This window comes from Microcaecilia unicolor, chromosome 11 (genome assembly GCF_901765095.1).
Source record: "Microcaecilia unicolor chromosome 11, aMicUni1.1, whole genome shotgun sequence".
NCBI lineage: Eukaryota > Metazoa > Chordata > Amphibia > Gymnophiona > Siphonopidae > Microcaecilia > Microcaecilia unicolor.
The window spans coordinates 36363715-36390127 of NC_044041.1; the positions used below are offsets into that span (position 1 = coordinate 36363715).

Here is a 26413-nt window from a genome sequence, read left to right on the forward strand (position 1 = left end):
GGCGAGATCCGGTGCCCCCCTGCTTGTTGACATAGTACATGGCAACCTGGTTGTCTGTCTGAATTTGGATAATTTGATGGGACAGCCGATCTCTGAAAGCCTTCAGAGCGTTCCAGATCGCTCGCAACTCCAGGAGATTGATCTGCAGACCGCGTTCCTGGAGGGACCAGCTTCCTTGGGTGTGAAGCCCATCGACATGAGCTCCCCATCCCAGGAGAGACGCATCCGTTGTCAGCACTTTTTGTGGCTGAGGAATTTGGAAAGGACGTCCCAGAGTCAAATTGGACCAGATTGTCCACCAATACAGGGATTCGAGAAAACTCGTGGACAGGTGGATCACGTCTTCTAGACCCCCAGCAGCCTGAACCACTGGGAGGCTAGGGTCCATTGAGCAGATCTCATGTGAAGACGGGCCATGGGAGTCACATGGACTGGAGGCCATGTGGCCCAGCAATCTCAACATCTGCCAAGCTGTGATCTGCTGGGACGCTCGCACCCGCGAGACGAGGGACAACAAGTTGTTGGCTCTCGTCTCTGGGAGATAGGCGCGGGCCGTCCGAGAATCCAGCAGAGCTCCTATGAATTCGAGTTTCTGTACTGGGAGAAGATGGGACTTTGGGTAATTTATCACAAACCCCAGTAGCTCCAGGAGGCGAATAGTCATCTGCATGGACTGCAGGGCTCCTGCCTCGGATGTGTTCTTCACTAGCCAATCGTCGAGATATGGGAACACATGCACCCCCAGCCTGCGAAGTGCCGCTGCTACTACAGCTAGGCACTTTGTGAACACCCTGGGCGCAGAGGCGAGCCCAAAGGGTAGCACACAGTACTGGAAGTGGCGTGTGCCCAACTGAAATCGCAGATACTGTCTGTGAGCTGGCAGTATCGGGATGTGTGTGTAGGCATCCTTTAAGTCCAGAGAGCATAGCCAATCGTTTTGCTGAATCATGGGGAGAAGGGTGCCCAGGGAAAGCATCCTGAACTTTTCTTTTACGAGATATTTGTTCAGGGCCCTTAGGTCTAGGATGGGACGCATCCCCCGTTTTCTTTTCCACAAGGAAGTACCTGGAATAGAATCCCAGCCCTTCTTGCCCGGATGGCACGGGCTCGACCGCATTGGCGCTGAGAAGGGCGGAGAGTTCCTCTGCAAGTACCTGCTTGTGCTGGAAGCTGTAAGATTGAGCTCCCGGTGGACAATTTGGAGGTTTGGAGGCCAAATTGAGGGTGTATCCTTGCCGGACTATTTGCAGAACCCACTGATCGGAGGTTATGAGAGGCCACCTTTGGTGAAAAGCTTCCAACCTCCCTCCGACTGGCAGGTCGCCCGACACTGACACTTGGATGTCGGCTATGCTCTGCTGGAGCCAGTCAAAAGCTCGCCCCTTGCTTTTGCTGGGGAGCCGCGGGGCCTTGCTGAGGCGCACGCTGCTGACGAGAGCGAGCGCGCTGGGGCTTAGCCTGGGCCGCAGGCTGTCGGGAAGGAGGATTGTACCTACGCTTACCAGAAGTATAGGGAACAGTCTTCCTTCCCCCGAAAAATCGTCTACCTGTAGAGGTAGAAGCTGAAGGCTGCCGGCGGGAGAACTTGTCGAATGCGGTGTCCCGCTGGTGGAGAGACTCTACCACCTGCTCGACTTTTTCTCCAAAAATGTTGTCCGCACGGCAAGGCGAGTCCGCAATCCGCTGCTGGAGTCTATTCTCCAGGTCGGCGGCACGCAGCCATGAGAGCCTGCGCATCACCACACCTTGAGCAGTGGCCCTGGACGCAACATCAAAAGTGTCATAAACTCCTCTGGCCAGGAATTTTCTGCACGCCTTCAGCTGCCTGACCACCTCCTGAAAAGGCTTGGCTTGCTCAGGGGGAAGAGCATCAACCAAGCCCGCCAACTGTCGCACATTATTCCGCATGTGTATGCTCGTGTAGAGCTGGTAAGACTGAATTTTGGCCACGAGCATAGAGGAATGGTAGGCCTTCCTCCCAAAGGAGTCTAAGGTTCTAGAGTCTTTGCCCGGGGGCGCCGAAGCATGCTCCCTAGAACTCTTAGCCTTCTTTAGGGCCAGATCCACAACTCCAGAGTCGTGAGGCAACTGGGTGCGCATCAGCTCTGGGTCCCCATGGATCCGGTACTGGGACTCGATCTTCTTGGGGATGTGGGGATTAGTTAAAGGCTTGGTCCAGTTCGCCAGCAATGTCTTTTTGAGGACATGGTGCAGGGGAACAGTGGACGCTTCCTTAGGTGGAGAAGGATAATCCAGGAGCTCAAACATTTCAGCCCTGGGTTCGTCCTCCACAACCACCGGGAAGGGGATGGCCGTAGACATCTTCCGGACAAAGGAAGCAAAAGACAGACTCTCGGGAGGAGAAAGCTGTCTTTCAGGAGAGGGAGTGGGATCAGAAGGTAGACCCTCAGACTCCTCGTCAGAGAAATATCTGGGGTCTTCTTCTTCCTCCCACGAGGCCTCACCCTCGGTGTCAGACACAAGTTCACGGACCTGCGTCTGCAACCGTGCCCGGCTCGACTCCGTGGAGCCACGTCCACGATGGGGGCGTCGAGAGGTAGACTCCCTCGCCCGCATTGGCGAAGCTCCCTCCGCCGACGTAGTCGGGGAGCCCTCCTGGGAGGTAGCCGCAGTCGGCACCGCACGCGGTACCGACGTCGGGGACCTCACCCCGGGCGATGGGCCAGCCGGCGCCACGCTCGACGGTACCGGAGGCGCAAGCACCGCCGGTACCGGAGGGGTAGGGCGCAACAGCTCTCCCAGAATCTCTGGGAGAACGGCCCGGAGGCTCTCGTTCAGAGCGGCTGCAGAGAAAGGTATGGAGGTCGATGCAGGCGTCGACGTCAGAACCTGTTCCGGGCGTGGAGGCTGTTCCGGGCTGTCCAGAGTGGAGCGCATCGACACCTCCTGAACAGAGGGCGAGCGGTCCTCTCGGTGCCGATGCCTGCTGGGTGCCGACTCCCTCGGCGACCCAGAGCTCTCGGTGCCGACGCGGGGAGGGGACCGGTGTCGATGCTTCTTCGACTTCTTCCGAAGCATGTCACCGGAGCTCCCCGGCACCGACGAGGAGGACGTAGAATCCAGCCGTCGCTTCCTCGGGGCCGAGGCCGAAGGAGGTCGGTCTCGGGGGAGCTGTACCGCAGGAGCCCTCAGGGTAGGAGGAGACCCACCCGAGGGCTCACCGCCACCAGCAGGGGAATGGACAGCCCTCACCTGCACTCCACTCGATGCACCACCGTCCGACGACATCAGCAGACGAGGTCCCGGTACCACCGACGTCGATGCAGCTATCCGATGTCTCGGCGCCGATGCAGAGGGCTGATGCCTCGATGCACTCGATGCACTGGCAGCCAAGGAAGAAGGTCTGGACGCTGATGACGTCGATGCACACGATGACCCTGGTGCCGATGCCGACGAAGAGCCCGAGAACAAAACGTTCCACTGGGCCAATCTCGCTACTTGAGTCCGCCTTTGTAAGAGGGAACACAGACTACAGTTCTGGGGACGGTGCTCGGCCCCCAGACACTGAAGACACGAAGAGTGCCTATCAGTGAGCGAGATTACCCGGGCGCACTGGGTGCACTTCTTGAAGCCGCTGGAAGGCTTCAATGTCATGGGCGGAAAAATCACGCCGGCGAAGTCAAAATCCGAAATGACGAATTTGAGCACCAAAACTTTAAGGGAGAAAAATCTCGACCGAGGCCGAAAAGAGGCCTACCCCGACAACGAAAGAAACTTACCGGGGCAAAAACTGGAAATACGGGAAGGGGCAAACGAAACCCAAGGGGGTTTCCGGAGCACTTTCCGAACGAAAAGAAACTTTTCCGAAGAAAAAACACGTCGATTTAGATAACGGACGCGCGAGGTCGACTCTCCGGGGCTCGACATGACAAAAACACAGCCGTACCGAGTGCGGACGAAAGAAGACTGGCCGGCTCGAGCGGGTTTCGGGCGGGAAGACGGCCGCGCATGCGCGGTGCGCGCGGGCGCGCGAGAGCTAGCAAAGGTCTTTGCTAGGAAGATTCCGATTGGAGGGGCTGCCGAGGACGTCACCCATCAGTGAGAACAAGCAGCCTGCTTGTCCTCGGAGAAAACAGTATATACAAGAAGAGGCTCAAAATGATCCTGGAAGACAGGCTGAGTACACGAGCCTTGCATTCATAAACCAAGCAAGCTATCTGGATAAGTTTTCATTGAATATCCAGCTAAAGTTATCCAGATATATTTAAATGGATAAGTTTAGGACAACTTGTCCACATAACCTTTGCAACACAGCAATCAGAGCTGCCAAGTTACCCAGTTCCAGAATGGAGACTTTTTGGTCAGCCCTGGTTTTGAACTTGCATCTACTTATTTATTTATCTATTTATTTATTTATTTGCTGGTGCTTTCTATCCCGCCCCACACTGAATAATATCAAGGTGATTACAACCATAAAATACACAAATTAAGATCAGCAATAAGTAACAGAAATCCCGTGTATCCCCCTTTTATGACTAACATATCCCCCTCCCTTGATTGAAACCACCACACTTTCACTAATGTACAATACCACAAATAATTTCTCTCCATCCCCAAATTAGTACACTGGATAATGTGTAGAGACTAGGGGATAGTAAAAGAGATTCCCTGTTGAACCATTTAGACTTATTGGCCGCCTTTCATAGCACTGACCACGTTTTATTGCAGGAGAAGTTGAAAGTTTGAAATCACTGCTGTAGCGTCCTGTTGTTGGAATCTTTCTTTTAGTGAGAGAAGTATTAAAGTCACTTGGCCAAATGAGGTCTTTTCAGCTCACCCGTTGAACTGTGGTACTCCTCAGCAAGTGTCACCACCACTTTGCAATACAGTTCCACAGTGCCTCCGCCGTTCCCCAAGCTCCCAGCATTTCAATCACTTTAAGGGCAATTCTATCACAGAAAACTGGCACTTGCATGCGTGAGTGGCAGCAAATTGACTGACATTATACTGTAAGGGGGAAATTCTACAAATGGTGCTCAAAAATGGATGCCTAAAAATCGCCACTGCTATTCTACAAACGGCACGTGCCCTTTATACAATTGCGCATAACTTTGGGAGCCAGATATATGCCTGCTGAAATCTAGTATAAATGCTAGCGCCCAAGTTAGGCGCGGCTGAGGCAGTATTCTATAACTATGCGCGTCACTTTTCGGAATGCCCCTGACCAGGGGCGTATCTGAGGTTCGGCGGTAGGGGGGCAGGGGCTAGAGTGAGGGGGCACATTATAGCCCCCCCGGCCGCCGTCCCCCCCACTGCCGTCAACTCCCGCCTACCGCCGTCAACCCTCCTCCGCCTACCGCCGGCGCCGTCACTTACCCCCGCCAAGGTCCACTTCCTCCTGCCGGTGCCTTTAAAAATATTACTTCAGCTGGCGGGGGACCCCAACCCCTGCCAGCCCAGCCGAGGTCTTGTTTTAAGTTCTTCTTCCTCGTGCTGTTGAAAGCTGCAGCCTGCATCCCTTCCAGTTTCGGACGGAGTCTGTAAGCGCCTAAATGTAAGGTGTGCCAGTACCAGGTAACATTAGTATTCTGGAACAGAATATGACTCATTGAATCATGACTCCATGACAGCAATTGTATCCAGATCCTCCTCTATGAGGCCTTGCAGATCAGGAATGTCATTGTCTCAACTATGCTCATGGCTTTCAAGTTACTTCTCCTTGGCCTGTCTATACTCCGAATAAAACTAACGAGCTTCTCTCTTTTGTGATTTTCCCCCAAATTCTCATTTGTCTGCTGAGGGTGACAGCCTGAATCCTCTGACTTTCGTTTACCACCCCCTTCCTCTAGTTTAAATGCCTGCTCAACTATGGTCTGAATTTTTCCTTTAAGATCTTTTTTTTCTTCTAACAGATAGGTCTGGGTCATCATGACAGTGAAATCTTGTATTATTCCATCTACAGGCCCAGCTCCCAATATATTTAAAATATTCTTTCTTGTGCCTCATTAAAGTGAAACTCTGGTAGTGAGGTTTATTCTTCAAATTATTCTGTATTACAACCTGTGCTTTGGCACAGTTTTAATAATCTTCTTTACTTTTATTTACGATATTTTTTGACATTGTTAAACAAAAGAAAAGAAGATGAAAAGTATTTCCAGGCCAGAACACAATGGATCTCATGGAAACTGTCTCCAAACAGGTTAATTTTATGCAAATCCTGAGAGTAATAAACCTTATTCTTAAATCAGGGAATGTAGAACATAATCTCAGTATCTCAAATGTACTATTAACACCTGCCATAATATTTGAATTGTGTCAAAGAGAGCTTCTGCAATGGCGTTAGTTTGCTCTTCTCAAAATTGATCACCCAACCCAACAACTGCAGAAGACGGCAACTTTGCCCATCGCCACCACGCTGTCTGAATAGGAAGACATACGAATGAGCCAGTTGTCGACGTATGGTGAACTCTGATTCCCTGGTGCCGAAGAAAGGCCGTTGCCACTGCCATAACCTTGGTAAACGTTCTTGGAGCCATGATGAGACTGAAGGGCAAATCCCTGAACTGGAAGTGATGGCAAAACATAGAAACCTCTGATGCGGCAGCCATATGGGTATATGCAAGTATGACTCCTTGAAATCAAGGGCAGTAAGAAATTCTCCTGCTTCAAACGAGGCTATGAGTTCCTTAGTGTTTCCATGCGAAAGCAGGACACTCGGCAGCAGTTTAGATCGGACAAAAGGTACCTTCCTTCTTTGGGACCATACATTAGATGGAGTATCTGACTTGTTCTTGTTTGGTCTGGGGAACTGGAACAATGGCCTGGTGCACCAGCAAAAAATCTATGCTGCCTTCAACCTCAACTGCCTTGGTTTCGATAAGGAGACTGCAAGAAGAGAGGAGCGACCAGGTGGAAGAACTCCAATTTGTAAGTACATAAGTATTGCCCTACTGGGAAAGACCAAAGGTCCATCAAGCCCAGCATCCTGTTTCCAACAGTGGCCAATCCAGTTCACAAATACCTGGCAAGATCCCAAAAAAGTACAAAACATTTTATACTGCTTATTCCAGAAATAGTGGGTTTTCCCCAAGTCCATTTATGTTTCAACAATTTTTTATTGACGGTGTTAAAAAAATAGAATAACATATATAACAGTCAACATATTCAATATACAGCCTGATGTCTTATTATTAACAAGCCAAACTAAGAAATTTATCAATTTCACCATCAATATTTATCCCTCCCCCCTCCCTCCCTACCTCCCATCCTCCTCCCCCTTCCATGTTTCAACAATTTTTATTTACGACTTACCATATTAACCCACCGTTGTTATACACTCAAATATTTATACAGTAACTCCCTTCCTCCCGTACTCCCCAAGTCCATTTAATAATGGTCTATGGACTTTTCCTTTAGGAAGCCGTCCAAACCTTTTTAAAATTCCGCTAAGCTAACTGCCTTTACCACATTCTCTGGAAATGAATTCCAGAGTTTAATTACACGTTGAGTGAAGAAAAATTTTCTATGATTCGTTTTAAATTTACTACATTGTAGCTTCATCGCGTGCCCCTAGTCCTAGTATTTTTGGAAAGCGTAAACAGATGCTTCACATCTACCCGTTCAACTCCACTCATTATTTTATAGAACTCTATCATATCTCCCCTCAGCCACCTTTTCTCCAAGCTGAAGAGCCCTAGCTGCTTTAGTCTTTCTTCATAGGAAAGTCGTCCCATCCCCTTTATCATTTTCGTCACCCTTCTCTGCACCTTTTCTAATTCCACTATATCTTTTTTGAGATGCGGTGACCAGAATTGAACACAATATTCGAGGTGCGGTCACAAAGGCATTCAAAGGCATTATAACATCCTCATTTTTGTTTTCCATTTCTTTCCTAATAATACCTAACATTCTATTTGCTTTTTTAGCTGCAGCAGCACACTGAGCAAAAGGTTTCAACGTATCATCAACGACGACACCTAGATCCATTTCTTGATCCGTGACGCCTAATGTGGAACCTTGCATGGCGTAGCTATAATTCAGGTTCCTCTTTCCCACATGCATCACTTTGCACTTGCTCACATTAAACGTCATCTGCCATTTAGACACCCAGTCTCCCAGTCTCGTAAGGTCCTCTTGTAATTTTTCACAATCCTCCCGCGATTTAATGACTTTGAATAACTTTGTGTCATCAGCAAATTTAATTATCTCACTAGTTACTCCCATCTCTAGGTCATTTATAAATATGTTAAAAAGCAGCAGTCCCAGCACAGACCCCTGGGGAACCCCACTAACTACCCTTCTCCATTGAGAATACTGACCATTTAACCCTACTCTCTGTTTTCTATCTTTTAACCAGTTTTTAATCCAAAATAGAACACTACCTCCTATCCCATGACTCTCCAATTTCCTCTGGAGTCTTTCATGAGGTACTTTGTCAAACGCCTTCTGAAAATCCAGATACACAATAACAACCAGCTCACCTTTATCCACATGTTTGTTCACCCCTTCAAAGAAATGTAGTAGATTGGTGAGGCAAGATTTCCCTTCACTAAATCCATGTTGACTTTGTCTCATTAATCCATGCTTTTGAATATGCTCTGTAATTTTGTTCTTAATAATAGTCTCTACCATTTTGCCCGGCTCCTACGTCAGACTCACCGGTCTATAATTTCCCGGATCTCCTCTGGAGCCTTTTTTAAAAATCGGCGTTACATTGGCCATCCTCTAATCTTCCGGTACCATGCTCAATTTTAAGGATAAATTACATATTACTAACAATAGCTCCGCAAGCTGTAAGAGTATCCACAACCTACTGATCTGACATGATTTTGGCCCACTCCTCCCAAAACTTCTGAAGACATACTCTCACTGAATGAAGAGAAGAATGGACCAGCCTCGCATCACTGTGAAGCTCTGGAGGCATTGGGCGCTCTAAATGACTGAGAGAATAATTTCCTGTCCGCACAAAAGTATAATTGGCGTGCCTGAAAGAAAAACTTCTGACCATACTGTCCACCAGCAACTTCAATCTTAAGGACTTTAGTCCATGCAGGTTTCTAGTAGACCTGATACACAGTTCCAACAGCAGCATTCACCTTCAATCTTAAGCACATGTAAGCCACCTGAAAGTGTGTGGCAAATAGTTCCCTTTAAGCAGTAGGCTATCCGCACATACCAGGATTCAATACGACTCACAGTTAGCTCCATTCTGGGCTCTTATCCAGTGCACAATAACAGTAGTTCAATTCCAAATAGAAACAGTTCTTTCAGTTCATCATCACAGTTAAATCACAAAGCAGCAGTTTCTACCTTCTACTCTCTTTCCCTTCAGAAGGGGTTCCATACTTTAGAGATTTCTCCTACCCCAAGGGATTCCCCTTTACATCGGCTTCACTGGTAGATTCAATACTTTAGGAACCTCTATTACCCAAGGGTTTTCAGCCTGCAAATACTTTGGGGACTTTCTCACACCCAAGGGATTTCACCCTGCATCTGCTTCACTCTACCCTCTTCTCTCCTTCTGCTTCTCTCTTCTCCCTGGGACTCCTTCCCACCTGCCTAATCAATCCCTGGCTTCTGCTACCACAACCAATCATTCTTCTTCCATTAGCTTCCCCCACACCCATACCAGCTGAGTTGTACATTAGACTAATCATAAGCTCCTGCACACAGGGTTTCCTATCTCTCTTTCCCCCTAGTGGCAGCCAATCTACACGTCCTGCCAGCTTACACCCATGTCTTCCCCTATTGCAGCTAGGAGTCCAGTCCGGGTTCTTCATCTCACCCCCTGGCTCCTTGCCTACAAATGCCTTCTGGGACTTGAATTTCAGACTGAGACTGCCTTAACCCAACTATCCTGGATGTGACTCTATCACAAGACACACAACCAGAGGCTTTCAGATTATCCTCCAGCAACCGCTGTGGCTTAGTTTCCACCAGTTCTTTCACCAAGTTACTGAGATTTTCTCTAAACAGCCACTTACCCCAAAAGGGCAGTTTAACTAGACATGACTTTTGACACTGCATGCATTGCCCAATGCCACAACCAGAGTTCATGACGTGCCGAGACAGCCAAAGGTATACTACGGGCCATTACCCATAGCATGTCATAAATAGCATCCGCCAAGTATGTCAACCCCGCTTCCAGATGGGCGTGGTGCCTGTCTTGTGTTGCAGGCTGCTGATGCCACCTCAGGCATGATCTTGCCATGAACAAGCTGCACACTGTTGCTGGGAGGCCCAAAGAGGCTACTTCAAAGGCTTGTTTCAGCAAGCCTTCTAGCTTCCCATCCTGTAAGTCTTTTAGGGCAATGCCCCCTTCCAATGGCAAAGTGGTCTTCTTAGTCACCACCATTACCAGGGAGCCCAGCCTAGGAAACTGTAATTTATCTTTCTCCTCCAGAAGTAACGGGTAGAGGTGAGCCATGGCTCTTCCCCCTCTCAGCCCCAAATACAGTGAGACCCATTCTACTGTAATTAGGTCCTGAATGTCTGAATGCATCGGGAAGGCCTTAGAAAGACCCATCATGATGACAAAGATGGAACTCCTGACACTGAAGCAGAAGTCTCCTCAATGGAAAGCTCTTCCCATGCCTCAGAAATATGAGTATTGAGCTCCTCCTTATGAAACCACCTCAGTACTTTCGGATCATCCCCTTCCTCTAATGGCTCCTTCAATGATGGCTCCTCTGAATAGACCGAAGCCACATCAGATAAGGAGGGAGAAGCAGAGATTGCCTCATCTCCCCACTCCTGAAGGTCTAAGCGAGATCTCTCGTGAGCTGGAGGGGCGGTGGAACAAGAAACTGAAGCACCTTGCAGCAACTCTGACTGTACCTGCTTCAGTAAATAGGCCCAGTGTAACAGCAATATGAACTCCAAAGACAAAGATCCCGATGCAGCTGAATGCTTTGTTGGGCCCTGAGGCTGTAAAATGGCAGCTGTGCTCCACTCGTGATCAGCCAGAAGCTGCTCTTCACTCCTCTTGAGACTGGCAAGGGCTAGGGGGCGTTACAGAGGCAGTATTCACAGCTATCCGAAAGGCAGGAACTCACAGCCATCAGAAAACTGTGACCCCTAATGGCCAGATTTGAGGTACATGTACTGAGATCTGCACCTGGCCAAGCCTGGACTACAGTAGATGGATGATAAAATGGTGGTGGCTAGCAGAAACTTTGTTGAAGTAAATGAAGGCCTATAGTGCTATTGTCCACCAAGTAAGAGCAGATTTCCATTAATCTGGAAGCTCAAAGAAGCAAGAGGAAACTGATGGGCTGAAAAATCCCAAAGAATATAATGAGAGTCTAATGTTTTAAAGTAAATTTAACTTTTGGTGTGGCAGATGGCTTGCATTTTAAAGCAGTGCTACACTGGAAATAGCTTTTGAGGGGAGGGGCTGGGTTTTTTAAACAAGAGTACAGCTCTTAGAAAGAATATACTTTCTCTTTTTCTGAATGTTATTCTTTTAACTTGCCAGTTGATATAAACAAGGTTTTGGCTGTTCCTTGTGACCTTGAGCAACCCACTTCATTCTCTCCTGCTCAGGTATAAACTTAGAGGTCTGTTTACTAAGATGTGGTAAAATAATTTGTTTGCCAACCCCTTTAAGCCCTTCCCTAAGGACCTGATGCTCAAAACTCCAGCACTGTTCCAAATAGCACTGTAAAAATACCGCTGGAACAGACCAGAATGTCCTAATGCTCAATGTTAATGAGATGGAAATATAGGCGCGCTCATAGTGTTGAGCATTAAGGAGTTTGGCCAGAGGATTGTGCTTTGGTGCGGGAGGATTGTGCTGGCACATGTACAGAAGAGTTCTGCGGTAAGCTCGGCTCCTGTGCGCATGGGCCTGGTAAAATCCAAACGTGAAGCACACACTGGCTTCTGTTTTCTGCGGCCTAAATAGAAGCATTTTTAATTTTTTATAGTTTGGACTCATATTTAGAGGCAGGAAACAGACCCCACTGTGTGCTTTCACTGGGCGTTTCTAATTTCTTTTTTTTTTTAGCATGAACTCTTTAAATTTAGACACATGAAATAGACGCCATGGAGGGGCATAATCGAACGTGAACGCCTATCTCCATGGGCGTCTATGTCCGAAAACGGGTACGTGAAGAGGCGGGACAGACCGTATTTTCAAAAAAATGGATGTTTTTCAGCTGGGCGTTTGTTTTTTTTTTTTAGCAATAATGGAAACTAAAAATGCCCAGCTCAAAAACGTCCTAATCCGAGCCATTTGGTCGTGGGAGGGGCCACGATTCGTAGTAAACTCGCCCCCCTGACATGCCAGGACACCAACTGGGCACCCTAGAGGTCAGTGTGGTGAACTTCAGACAACGCTCCCACATGCATAGCTCCCTTACCACGGGTGCTGAGCACCCAACCCCCCTCCCCCAAAACCCACTACCCACAAATGTACAACACTACCATAGCTCTTAGGGGTGAAGGGGGCACCTACATGTGGGTACAGTGGGTTTTAGAGACCTCCCATTTACCAGCACATGTGTTACAGGTAGGGGGGGATGGGCCTAGGTCCACCTGGCTGAAGTGCACTGCGGTACCCACTAAAGGTGCTCCAGGGACCTGCATACACGCAGGCCTCTAGGACTTGTTGCTGCTATATAACATTTGCACACCAGTTGACACCTGAAGACTAATCTCTCCGAAAACGTCCTTTATTGGAATAAGCACGCTTACTCACAGTTAACTGCAAATCAGAGGTTGTGCCCCACTGGCAACGAGTCTCCCTGGTACTGAGATTAGCAGTAGGTCAGAGCTGGCAGAATGGTGTACAATGGCCTCTTTCAGCCACATTCAAGGTAAGAACTAAGTTCTGTAACGTGGCTAACACGTGAAAGGGATCTAAAACTGGCTTACAAAATTGGCCACTAGCTCATGGACTACCGGAAACAAAACAGGGCACACTCTGACCCAGTACGCAGGGGGAAAAGCACCATGGGAGTAGAGCCTACCAACTACCAACATTGTGAGCATTTGCCACAAGCTAGTGGAATCATGAAGCCCAATACCCTACACCCACCACAATGCATTGCTGATGTGACTCTGCTGTCACAGGATAGAACACATTCTGCTGTCATAGAGGTGGGTATGGCATTTGAGGCTGGTATAGAGGCTGGAAAAAAAGTTATTAAAGTGGGGTTTTTTTGGTGGGAGGGGATTAGTGACCACAGGGGGAATCCGGGAAGGTAATTCCCGATACCCTCCGGTGGTCATCTGAGCAGTTGGGGCAATTTTTGGGACTTGTTCGTGAAAAAAAAGGGTCCAAAAAAAGTGACCCAAAATCGCGGTAAAAACGCCTTTTTTTTTTTCGATTATCAGCTAAAGACGCCCATCTCTCCTCGGCTGATAACCACACCCCAGTTCCGCCTTCACCACGCCTCCGACACGCCCCCGTCAACTTTACCCATTTCCGCGACGGATTGCAGTTGGAAACGCCCAAAATCAGCTTTCGATTATACCGATTTGGGCGCCCACGGGAGAAAGACGCCCATCTCCCGATTTGGGTCGCAATATAGGCGTTTTTCTCTTTCGATTATAAGCAGGAATGTGTGCTTTTTCTTGGGTCTGCTCTTTCTCACGACCAACGCTTAAGGGCTTGCATAAGCTTCCTTCTGCTTCCAAAAGCAATCAAACCCGGCAGATTTTACAGAAAGAATCATGAGAGAAGCATGACTCTCACAAATCCTCTCTTCCAACACCCTAGCGCCTGTTCTGACCTGGTGTTATTTTTTGCTGCGGTAAGGCAGTTTTGTTTCAGGTGCTCTTTTCCGAGCATTGGGGAGGAATACAAAATGACCTCATTTACATGAGCTTGACTACATTTGCACGCTATCTGCACTAGTGCCTGGCATGTTCATTTCCCGTGCTAGACCCCTCTGAACATTCTGTGCAGGTAAATGCAGGCACTAGTACAGCGCTAATGGCCTCTAGTGCCCACATTTATTTTTAAGCATCTGGGCCTGAAAGTACTAACAGATTGATGCTCCCAGGAAGGGGGCGGGACTTAACACTTCAGAAGGTGCTATTAACTTTCTAGGAATAACACTGTTTTCAAAGTTTACCGCAAGCTGCCAGGACACCTAGAAGATGGGATATGGAAAAATGGAAGATAAAGCTTGAACACCTGCTCAGATAGGGCCTCTTTGCTCCAGCATAATCTTTGCTGGGTTTCCTTGGAGAGACAGGAAAAAGGTAAAACAATGGGGAAAAAAAAGAAAGAAAGAAAAATCAACACAGAAGAGAGACAAAGAGGCAGAAAGATGGAAAAATACTGGTAAACAGATGGTACACAATATAGATTTGTAACACAACCAAAAAATGACTAAACATGGAGTATGTCTCAAAACTAATTAAGCAAGCAGTGATTCTGCTTCCTCTAGTTGGTGGAGATATTTTTGAAGACTTGTTGAGGTTTTATACAGTCTAAAAAATCTGTGTGAAGGGTGTTGCACAAAACCCTGATATATCCACTTTAGGAACAAACTGAGATTTTCTTACTGATATATTCTTTCATACGGCTGTTCATTATCTACTTACTTATTTTTGCTGAAAAACATGTCAAGTACTCGTATTAGCCATTGCATAATTTTACTGTCTCTTTGGCTTTCTGCAAAATCCTGTGAAGTCCACAAGATGTAGTCCCACAGGAAAAGAAATAAAAAAAGGCTAATTTCTTAATATATTAATCACTTTGCATCTGCTGACTACTGTTATAATTTATTTTGAAGAGCTAATTTAGGTCAATTGAATTAATTTGTTGTGATAGTTTTATGTAGTAATATGTATTTGGGGTCATGAAAATGGGAAACCAAGAAGCTGCAGCTGACTGTTTAAAGTGAGTGGATTTAACAGGTTGTTGCACAAACGAGTTGTGTCAAGTACTATTTTTGTGGTGTGCAATAAACATGACATGGATATGAAATTTTTAACATTTTTATACAGTAAAGTAGTGTGGAAGGGCATTTTCAATATGATATCTAAATCCAATTTTGGATGTTTTGCTGAAAACGTCCAAAAATCATGTGGCGAATGTAGCAATTTTCAAACCAGAAAAACGTCTATCTTTTTGTTTCGAAAATGGCCATTTACCAGACTTTTTGTGATCAGTGCACTTTTGTTTTGTGACCACTATCAACAAGAAAATTTTTCAAGGGAAAAAAATGTACAAAAACAAGCCACTGGGATGTATGGCGGTCCAGCATGCTTAGCAGACTGGCCACACAGCCATCCCCAGAGAACAGTGGGGCTCCCTAGGGGGCACTGCAGTGGACTTCACATAAAAGGTCCCAGGTACACATCTCACCATTACCCCCTTATACTGTATGGCGAGCCCTCCAAAACCCACTAAAAACCTACTGTTTATATTTGTTGTCCTAAAACTTTGATAAAGAGATTACAGTTAGTCCAGAATACAGCCGCTCGGTTGATTTTTTTTCTTTAAGTAGGTTCAATTCAGCTTCAGAATTGTTGCAAAGACTTCACTGGCTACCCATATATGCAAGATCTAAATTCAAACTATGATGAGGCCCCTCTTTATTTGACAGATTGGATTACATTGATGCATATGAAAACTAGAGTTAGAATTAGAAATTTAATGTTATTAGCCTTTCCTTCTGTTGGACATGTTACCAGGATATTTAATCTTTCTCTTTATTATCAAGTTGTTTCTGTATGGAACACATTACCATTACAACTTCGTATCTTGTCCAATTATTACTGTATGTTTTTAGGAAAGCTCTTAAGACAGGAATCAATATGAGTTGATATTAATTCTAGATTGTATATGCTGATTAGTGATCAGATTATTTTGGTTTTGATTGTGATCTGCATTGAATTATTCGTGGTATTTGCGGAATATAAGCAATGCATAACATAACATAACATAACATAACATAAGGCCGACACAACCCATTCAAAGTGAATAGGCTGTATCGACACTACCGCGCAGCTTTGTAAAGGGGGAGGAAGTTAACAACAATAATATAAACTGTGAATGGTGGCTTTTGTCAAAACTTTGATTTCTGTGACATCAGATTTTTGTGCAATGCCCTTCAATTGAATTGAAAGCTTTAGGACCATCTTACTAAAGTGCAGTAAAATCTGGGCTTAACGCAGGTTAGCGCAGGACCTTCCCACGTGCTAAACCCAGACTGACAGTGGCATTTTTTTAGGGCTTTCTCATTTTCTTTAATTGCAGATCATGTGCTATAACACAGAAGCACTTCCTATTCAGGAAGCATTAAATGCACCGCCTTCTGCATTAACTCTGCATTGTCCGGTTAGTATGAGCTAATCATAATGTGTCAGCTGGACAACACAGGAACACTCACTCTCCACCCATGTCACACCCCCTCCCAAAACTATTTCTGAAAAATTGGTAACCCGTAGTTTAGTGCGCAAACAGGCAAAATACCGCAAAATGCTTTAATGTGTTTCTGTGGCAGCTTAATACTGTGGCCTAACCACACATTAAGCCGTTGCATCGAGAAACTCTGGAGACTACCTTGAGACAGCAAAAAGCAAAACATGAATTCGTGTTGGTGACTACTGGTCTCCGCCACCTATCCTCCGATCTGAGAGAATGGAAAAGTTAAGTTAAAAGCTAAGTACTTAATGAAAAGAAAAAGAAAATATAAAACATTTTTAACATAAATGAAAAAAATTTCAGATAAAAAATATGTTGAGAGTAAAAAATGGATTAAAAGAAAATGGTATAAGGACGGATTGATGAGGATTATGCACCCCCCCCCCCCCCCCCTCCATTGAATGCTTGGCTCATAAGTTTCTAGCCAAAGTGGTTGTGGGTACGTGTATCTGATAGATCCTACTATAACTTCATTGATCTTACTGACTGCTTCATTGTAAGACTGAGATGATTAGAGAAGCAGAGCATTTTATACCTATGGCAGTGGTTCCCAACCCTGTCCTGGGGGCTTCCCCGTCAGTCAATTTTCAAGATATCCAGGATGAGTATTCATGAGAGAGATCTGTATGCAGTGGAAGTAGTGTATGCAAATCTCCCTCATAAATATTCATTATGGATATCCTGAAACCCTGTCTAGCTGGGAAGCCTCCAGGACAGGTTTGGAAACTACTGACCTATGCACTAAGCTTTAGTACAAGGCTCCAAAGTTAGAAGCATAAATCCTTTGAATATCAGGCTCACTGTTTATGTCATACCTGAATGTAACTCACCTTGAGCTACTACTGAAAAAGGTATGAGCAAAATCCAACTAAATAAAGTGGAGTGGAGGAGTGGCCTAGTGGTTAGGGTGGTGGACTTTGGTCCTGGGGAACTGAGGAACTGCGTTCAATTCCCGACACAGGCAGCTCCTTGTGATTCTGGGCAAGTCACTTAACCCTCCATTGCCTGCCGCATTGAGCCTACCATGAAAGCGCGGGGTACAAATGTAACAAAATAAAAAGAAAAGGTTGGCGAATTTACAGTGTTGCAATATTTACAGCACTGGCATTGTTAAGAAAATCAGAGGTTATTAGTACAGAAATCGTGAAAACCAATGAAAAATTATATCTTTGCAGACTGATTTTCATGAAAACATAACTGTATCTCAATGATGTACAGTTATCTTTCTTTTTTTCAGGTCCCTGAGCAAATTTTCACCCCAAATTTTGCTACCTAGATCATTGTCATGGGTAGCAAACTTTTGTGTGGACAAGGCTGTTAACCCATGGAAAATTCTCCATCTCACAAGCTACCAGCATATCATCCGTTTCCTAAGACTTATAGAATTCAGGTTAGGGGGATAGTTTTCACAATCTAAATTTTATTACATTTTTACCCCATGCTTTCCCACTCATGACTTACATGGGGCAATGGAGGGTTAAGTGACTTGCCCAGAGTCACAAGGAGCTGCCTGTGCCTGAAGTGGGAATCAAACTCAGTTCCTCAGGACCAAAGTCCACCACCCTAACCACTAGGCCACTCCTCCACTGTTGCTACTATTTGAGATTCTACATGGAATGTTGCTATTCCACTAGCAACATTCCATGTAGAAGTCGGCCCTTGCAGATCACCAATGTGGCCGCGCAGGCTTCTGCTTCTGTGAGTCTGACGTCCTGCAAGTACGTGCAGGACGTCAGACTCACAGAAACAGAAGCCTGCGCAGCCTTCTACATGGAATGTTGCTAGTGGAATAGCAACATTCCATGTAGAATCTCCAATAGTAGCAACATTCCATGTAGAATCTCCAATAGTATCTATTTTATTTTTGTTACATTTGTACCCTGCGCTTTCCCACTCATGGCAGGCTCAATGCGGCTTACATGGGGCAATGGAGGGTTAAGTGACTTGCCCAGAGTCACAAGGAGCTGCCTGTGCCTGAAGTGGGAATCGAACTCAGTTCCTCAGGACCAAAGTCCACCACCCTAAGCAGACTAGGCCATTTTAATAAGTCAGCCCATTTTTAAAATGTTCAACAAATCAGGTCTTGAAATGAGTACTCTGACATTTTTGTTCTCCTTGACAATACTGCTGGTTTGATGAAAGTTATAGGCCTAACTGTGTTTGGCTCAGCTTCTGAGTTTAACATGCAATCCTATTTAACCATTTCATTGCAAAGGTCTGGGAAAGCAGTTGTTCAGTGGCATACCGAGGGCAAGGCGGTGGGGGTGGCCAGCCCCGGGTGCATAACATAAGGGGATGCTGTACCTTTCCCTCTTGACTCTAATGTGTGGTCCCAGCCCTCAAATCTTCCATTTGGCGCCTTCCTCCAGCCGCCACCTCTGCCACTGTTGCTTCTTCTCCTCCAGACTAGCAGCAGCACTGGCAAAGCAAGTTAAAGATATTGTGATTGCAGGGCCTGCACTGTACCTACCCAGGGCCGTGCCAAGGGTCTCTGGCGCCCCCCTGCAGACTACCAGTTGGCGGTGCCCCCCCCCCCCCCCCCGCACCTGCCTGGCTCCAAGGCAAGTCGGCCCTTGCAGATCACCAATGTGGCCGTGCAGGCTTCTGCTTCTGTGCAGGACGTCAGACTCACAGAAACAGAAGCCTGCGCAGCCTTCTACATGGAATGTTGCTAGTGGAATAGCAACATTCCATGTAGAATGTCCAATAGTAGCAACATTCCATGTAGAATCTCCAATAGTATCTATTTTATTTTTGTTACATTTGTACCCTGCGCTTTCCCACTCATGGCAGGCTCAATGCGGCTTACATGGGGCAATGGAGGGTTAAGTGACTTGCCCAGAGTCACAAGGAGCTGCCTGTGCCTATTCCACTAGCAACATTCCATGTAGAAGTCGGCCCTTGCAGATCACCAATGTGGCCGCGCAGGCTTCTGCTTCTGTGAGTCTGACGTCCTGCACGTACGTGCAGGACGTCAGACTCACAGAAACAAAAGCCTGCGCAGCCTTCTACATGGAATGTTGCTAGCAACATTCCATGTAGAATCTCCAATAGTAGCAACATTCCATGTAGAATATCCAATAGTATCTATTTTATTTTTGTTACATTTGTACCCTGCGCTTTCCCACTCATGGCAGGCTCAATGCGGCTTACATGGGGCAATGGAGGGTTAAGTGACTTGCCCAGAGTCACAAGGAGCTGCCTGTGCCTGAAGTGGGAATCGAACTCAGTTCCTCAGGACCAAAGTCCACCACCCTAACCAGACTAGGCCATTTTAATAAGTCAGCCCATTTTTAAAATGTTCAACAAGGATGACGTCAGAAGAAGGCGGGGCAGTGAGCAGCGAACAAGGGAAGGCTAGAGACGTCGGGATTGGGAGCGCCGCCTCCTTCACTGATGCTGCGCTGCCGGAGGAAGGTAAATTTAAAAGAAAAAAAAAGGAACGGGATCTTGGGGGGGAGAAGAGGGCGGGCAGTTCCTACATGGGAGCGGGAGGGCAGGGTAAGCCCGCAGCGGCGGCGCCCCACAGAGGATAGCGCCCCCCTGCGGCGCTTACCCCGCTTACCGCATCGGCACGGCCCTGTACCTACCCACATCCCACGGCTGCCTAGCCCACCTCCTTTGATGTCACTTCCAGTTCCAGAGAAGACGACAGCCGAAGGTAGGTAGAATGTAGGCCCCGTGACCATGACCCCCCCCCTCCCAATATTCAGCACTATTTAAATGGCCAGAATGGCTATTGATCGGTTAAATAGCATTTAACTGGCTATCCGCTGATATTCAGTGGGGGATAACCAGCTATCCCCTGCTGAAAATCTCTGGTTAGTGGCTAGCCGGTTATATCATGCAATATAACTAGTTATCCGCCAATTTTAAAAGCGAGTTTAGTGGCCATGTTTGGTGCATGAAACCTTAGAATATCTTTGGCCAGTTTCAAGATACCGACTAAGCTGGCCAAAAATAAACCAGATGTTCAATGTCGTTCACTGGAAATGGCCCTGGCATTGAATATCCAGGTTCAGCGTTGACCGTGGGAGATAGCTAGTCTAACTCCTGTGGTCTGAAAATCGGCCTTGGTATGTTAAACTTGCTTTGCCGCTCCTTTGGAGCTGAAGCAAGAGCAGCAGCATTTGGGGGAGGGGGGGGGCAGAGAAAGTAGAGACAAAGAGAGGGGAGATGCTGGAATGCATCATGTAAAAAGGCAAGAGGGAGGCACAGGTTGCATGGAAGGGGGAGAAGGGGAGATGCTGGATGGAAAGGAGACAGAGGGCAGACAGTGGATAAATGGGCAGAGAGAGAGAGAGGGCAGACACTAGATGGAAGGGGAGTGTGAAAGAGGGCAGACACCACATGGAAGGAGGAGAGGGCAGACGAAGGATGGAAAGGCAGACGGTGGATGAAAGGGGCAGAGGGAGACAGCAGACAGTGGATGAAAGGGGCAGAGAAAGAGGGCAGACACTGGATAGAAGGGAGATAGTGAAGAGAAGACAAGAAAAGCAGAAACCAGAGGCAACAAAAGTAGAAAAAATAATTTTTTCTTTTTTTCTTCTTTGCTTTAGGATAAAGTAGTATTGTAACTATGTTAATAAACATTTATAAATAACTTTCGGAGAACAAAACCCCCTTCCCTAGGTCAGGACAGGATACCATAACAACAATATACTGTCCTGATCTGAGGAAGGGAGTTTTGGCCTCTGAGGGTCATTGAAAAATGTATTAGTCCAATAAAATGGTATTATCTTATTTTCCATTTTCTGTTTTATTTCTATTTTTTAATTTGTAAAGTGGTGATTGGTATTTGTCAGTTTTTTTTTTTCAAATTTACATCTGCTATCTTTATATTTATGTTTCGCACAAAACTAGGGGACATGCATCATCGTTTCTGTTTCTGTGGTTTTGCAGTCTGCAGAGTCTAGCTTCTTGGGGATTCAGTTTAATTTTTGTTTATATATTTCTATTTTTAGTGTATGGTTACTTTTTATAGACTGGGTGAGAGTGTATTTGTGTTATGTGTGTGTGAAAAAGACATGGTTTTATGTTGGCAATGACTGTGCAGGATCGATCTGTACTAATCTGGCTGTTTAGTTTTACAATGGGTGTATTGATGTTCTAGTGCTTACCGCAGTGTTTAAGATGCTGCCTTTCCTAGGTACATCCTTGTTGTGTGACTCATAGATTATTACTAAAAATAATTTTTTCATATAGAAGAGGGGGTGTTAAAAAAATGATCAGCCCCGGGTGTCAAATACGGTAGGTACGCCACTGCAGTTATTTAGGGACCCTTTCACAAAGGTGCGGGAGGGCCTATGTGCGTACGGTGCACACCAAATCAGCACTACCACCCAGCTAGCGCGCAAGCAGGGTGGTAATTTGAAAAGCGCCGGATCCTGCGGTGGAAAATCATTTTCTACCGCGGGCCACTTACCCAGCAGTAAACAGCAGTTAGTGCACGTTGCATGCTTACCGTGCGGGTAGTGTGTAAGACCTTACCTCTAGGTCAATGGGTAAGGTCTCAGGCCGAAAATGGACGCGCTGTTTCAATTTTAGTGCACGTCCTTTTTCCGGCCCCTTAAAAAAAAGGCCCTTTTCCCTAGACACGGTAAAAAAAAATGGCCCAGCGCACACCCAAAAAATGCATTCGCACTACCGCAGGCTACTTTTTACCATGGCTTAGTAAAAGGACCATAGGATGTTGCTGGAAAACCACTTTAACATTAATGATAATGCTTTGCCCCAGCCTGTTTGCCAAACACTCAAACCTGTTCAGACTGAATACAGGCCACTACAACACAGCAACAACTAGAGGCAAGGTACAGGTCTACTGACTTAATAGAACAGCTAAAATGTGTGGCCAGACCCTAGCCAAGAATTGTCACTGTGATGGCTGGGCTAAATAAGGGGGGGGGGGGTTAAAGATGTGAAAAAAATCTTGGGTAGATGAAAATGAAGACTCTGTGAAGGCTGGTTTCATTTGAGCTAGAATCCCACAGGAACAGAAGGAAACTGCTGGGCTCAAATTAAAAATTAAGAATAATACTGGATGTATCTGCACTGATTTCCTGGTTTCTAGGACCAAGATTATTAAACAAACTCATATTTCTTGTCATTAAAACTACATTTTACCAATTCTGAATTAGTGCATGCATACAACAGCTGTTATAAATAAAAACACATCTTAAAATTCTATCTCCACATTGTTCAAATATGATGTCGAGCTTTTTGCTAAACACAGCTTGCATTGTCTATATTGCCTCACAATACAAGAAAGGCATCAGAAACACATAGTAGACGACGGCAGAAAAAGACCTGCACAGTCCATCCAGTCTGCCCAACAAGATAAACTCATATGTTGTTGAGACTCACAACTAGAGGGCGACCGAATTTTGGTTTTGGATCTGAAACCGAAACTGACCTGAAAGCCAAGTTCAGGTTTCGGCTAAAAATGTCTCTGCATTTTCAGTGGAAACCAAAACCATAACTCTGCCCCCCACCCGTCACCATAAGCCCGTTCTCCCCCCACCCCACCCCCCACCCCTGCCCGGGCCAGCCTACCCCGGACAGAAAACCTGTTCCTCCTCCATCAGCTCTGCCCTCCATTCCCCCAGATGCTCCCTGGGCCTACCTTTTAAAAGCCTGAAGTGAAGAAGCTTTGTTCACATCATCACTACAAATTGAACTGATTCAAGGATAAGGGGGGGGGGGGGATTTCAGCGGGTTGCTCATCATCTGTTAATCTCACTGAGGGTTTTCTCTCTACCCAATTACACTGTTTTCAATTTTTTTTCAATAAGCTTGACATATTTTTGCATATTTCTTTTGGCCTTGGTAACTTCTATGACTGTTGTTGACTTGACTTTATCTTGTTTTTATTCAATAAAAACAGTTCAAACATAAAAGCCGTGGTAATCTAGTGGTCTCTTCAGGGCAGGAGCATCCCGAATTACTCCTGGTCCCACTGGCTTCCCATGGTAGCCTTGTAAGACTGCCACGGAAGGTTGCAGTCACCATTTTGGAATTGGGAATGACATGAGCAGGAAGTCGCTCCTGCTCATGTCATTCCCAATTCCAAAACGGTGACTGTGAACTCCAGCGGCAGTCTATTGAGGCTGCTGCAGAAAGTCACGGCCACCATTTTCAAAATGCAACCAGTGTGGGCAGGAGCAATTTAGGATGCCCCTTCCCCCGAAGAGGACACCAGGGTTTTTAAAAGGTAGGCCCAGGCGGGGAGGGCCAATGGGGAGGGGGAGGTGTAGGGCAGAGCTGGTGGGCAGCCAGGGGAGGGAATGGGTTTTCTATCAGGGGGAGACTGGCTTGGGGGGGATGGGCTTGCAGTGGCAACGGAGGCAGCAGGGGCAGGACAATGGTTTTGGTTCCGGACAAAACAGAGGCAGATTTTGGCCGCAGATTCAGTTTTGGTTGGCCTCTACCCACAACACATCACGTCAAAGGTAACTGACTATAAGCAGGAATTTTTCTAGACTTGTCTAATTAAGTAACTATGCTATTATATTATGGTGCTTATTTTAGAATTTACGTTGCAGATGTGCCTAAACCAGCACTTAAATGTTCATCTTACATAAATTTCTGATTTTACCCAGCTGGGATATAAAAATCTAAAACTAAAAAATATGTAAACAACAAGGGGGCATGGTCTGGGCGTGTTTTGAGTGGGCCTATAAAATGAATGTTTATTCCCTATTTCAGATGGAGAATGAACGTCTGTAATGACAGATCAATGTCAGAATTTACATCTGCTACTTAGGATGTCTAGGCTTCAGAAAAGTGCTCCAATTAAACAGTGGACCACTACAGGGACCCCTTTAATCCCCCAGTGCTTGATGTCCCCCTCGAAAGCCAAACTGTCAAGAAATACTGAGCTCGGGAAAATAAATGTTTGTTTCTGAAATGGCTAAGAAAAATGTTTAACATTTATGTTGCTAGTCCACAAAATGAATGTTTATGTGCCCATTTTGACCCATTGATATTTTAGACCAGCACATAAACACACCTTTCTCCGTGTGTTTTAGAACAGCTTCTACATCAGCAGATCCTGTTCTAAAATACTAGTGAACTTGAGATGTCCTTTCTAAAATGCTGATCTATGTTTTCATAGTAACATAGTAAATGGCAAAGACCTGAACGGTCCATCCAGCCTACCCAACAGTCACAATCATTATTAATTCATGATTAAATCAACAATGAATGTGATAATATATATTTTATCACGAGTCTTTCTTTGGTGTTTCTGGGACATAGACACAGAAGTTTGCCTGGCTCTGTCCTTGTGTTCCACCTACTGGTGATGTCAAAGCTCATTCCCGCCTAGTAATTTGCGGGACTCAGACTGTAGAAGTCTGCCCAGCACTGTCCATGGTTCCAGCTACTGAAGATGCCACTGAAGCCCTTTCCAGCCTATCCTAAACTGGATTGTCATATAAAGTCACAGACCTACAAAGTCTGCCTGGTACCATAGCTCTTGTGGTAATTTCATTTTTGCCATGCATCCAATACACGTGGCCGAAAAATCATTTTTATTTTCTGACGCACGTATCGGACGCGCACCAAGTAGCATTTAGCGCATGTAGGTCATTACCGCTCGGTTACTGCGTGAGATTTTACCACTAGGTCAATGGCTGGCGGTAAGATCCCAAAATGGATGAACGCCAATTTTGATTTTGCTGCACATCCATTTTCGGGAAAAAATTTTTAAAGGCTTTTTTTACAGGCGCACTGAAAAATGGATTGGCGCACATCCAAAACCCGCGCCTACACTACCGCAAGCCATTTTTCAGTGCACCTTAATAAAAGGACCCCTTAGTTCTTCACAGCCAGAGCAGCTCATTTTCGAAAGTGATCGCCGGCCATCTTCTGACACAAATCGGGAGATGGCCGGCAATCTCCTGAACCCGGCCAAATCAGTATAATCGAAAGCCGATTTTGGCCGGCGCCAACTGCTTTCCGTCGCGGAGCCAGCGCAACATCAAGGGGGCGTGTCAGTAGGGTAGTGAAGGCAGGATGGGGGCAGGACGGGGGCATGCTCATGAGATGGCCAGCTTCGCCCGATAATGGAAAAAAAAAGCCAGACTTGACAAGCATTTCGCCAGCTTTACTTGGTCCTTTTTTTTTTACGACCAAGCTTCAAAAAGGAACCCCAACTGACCAAATGACGACCGGAGGAAATCGGGGATGACCTCCCCTTACTCCTCCAGTGGTCACCAACCCCCTCTCACCAAAAAAAAAAAACCTTTTTTGCCAGCCTCTATGCCAGCCTCAAATATCATACCCAGCTCCCTGACAGCAGTATGCAAGTCCCTGGAGCAGTTTTTAGTGGGTGCACTTCAGACAGGTGGACCCAGGCCCATTCCCCACCCCCCCCACCTGTTACATTTGTGGTGGTAAATGGGAGCCCTCCAAAACCCACTGTACCCACATGTAGGTGCCCCCCTTCACCCCTTAGGGCTATGGTAGTGTTGTACAGGTGTGGGGAGTGGATTTTGGAAGCTATTTTTATTTTTAGAAGTGCCCCCTAGGGTGCCTGGTTGGTGTCCTGGCATGTGAGGGGGGGGGGGGCCAGTGCACTACAAATGCTGGCTCCTCCCACGACCAAATGCCTTGGATTTGGCCGGGTTTGAGATCGCCGGCATTATTTTCCATTATGGCCGAAAACCGATGCTGGCCATCTCAAACCCGGCGAGCTCTAACATTTGGCCGGGCCCAACCGTATTAGTGAAGAAAAAGATGGAAGGCCATCTTTTTTGAAAATACGGTTGGCTCCACCCACTTGCGGCGCCGGCCCCGGAGATGGTCGCCCATAGAGATGGCCGGCGCCGTTCGATTATGCCCCCCCAAGTGTCACTCGTACATCCACCCCCTTCAGCCATTTAAGGGTTTTTTTTTTATTTATTTTTGTTTCAGGTTTATTTGTGACATCATTTCTTGTCTTCATGACTATTCAGTATTACGTCTTAAATGCAGGATTTTGACTACAGCTAAATAACCATAAAAGAGGAAACTGCTATTCTTACTTTCTATTTAGGTGTACTTTTTCAGACGTATCTGAATTTTTTT

At 46.3% G+C, this 26413-nt stretch overlaps 1 protein-coding gene across 4 annotated transcripts in view; it reads right to left on the reverse strand.

Annotated features, from left to right (window-relative positions):
* The window catches only part of KDM2B (lysine demethylase 2B), a 322873-nt gene that overhangs the window by 271457 nt on the left and 25003 nt on the right, over positions 1-26413 (reverse strand). The window lies entirely within an intron of this gene.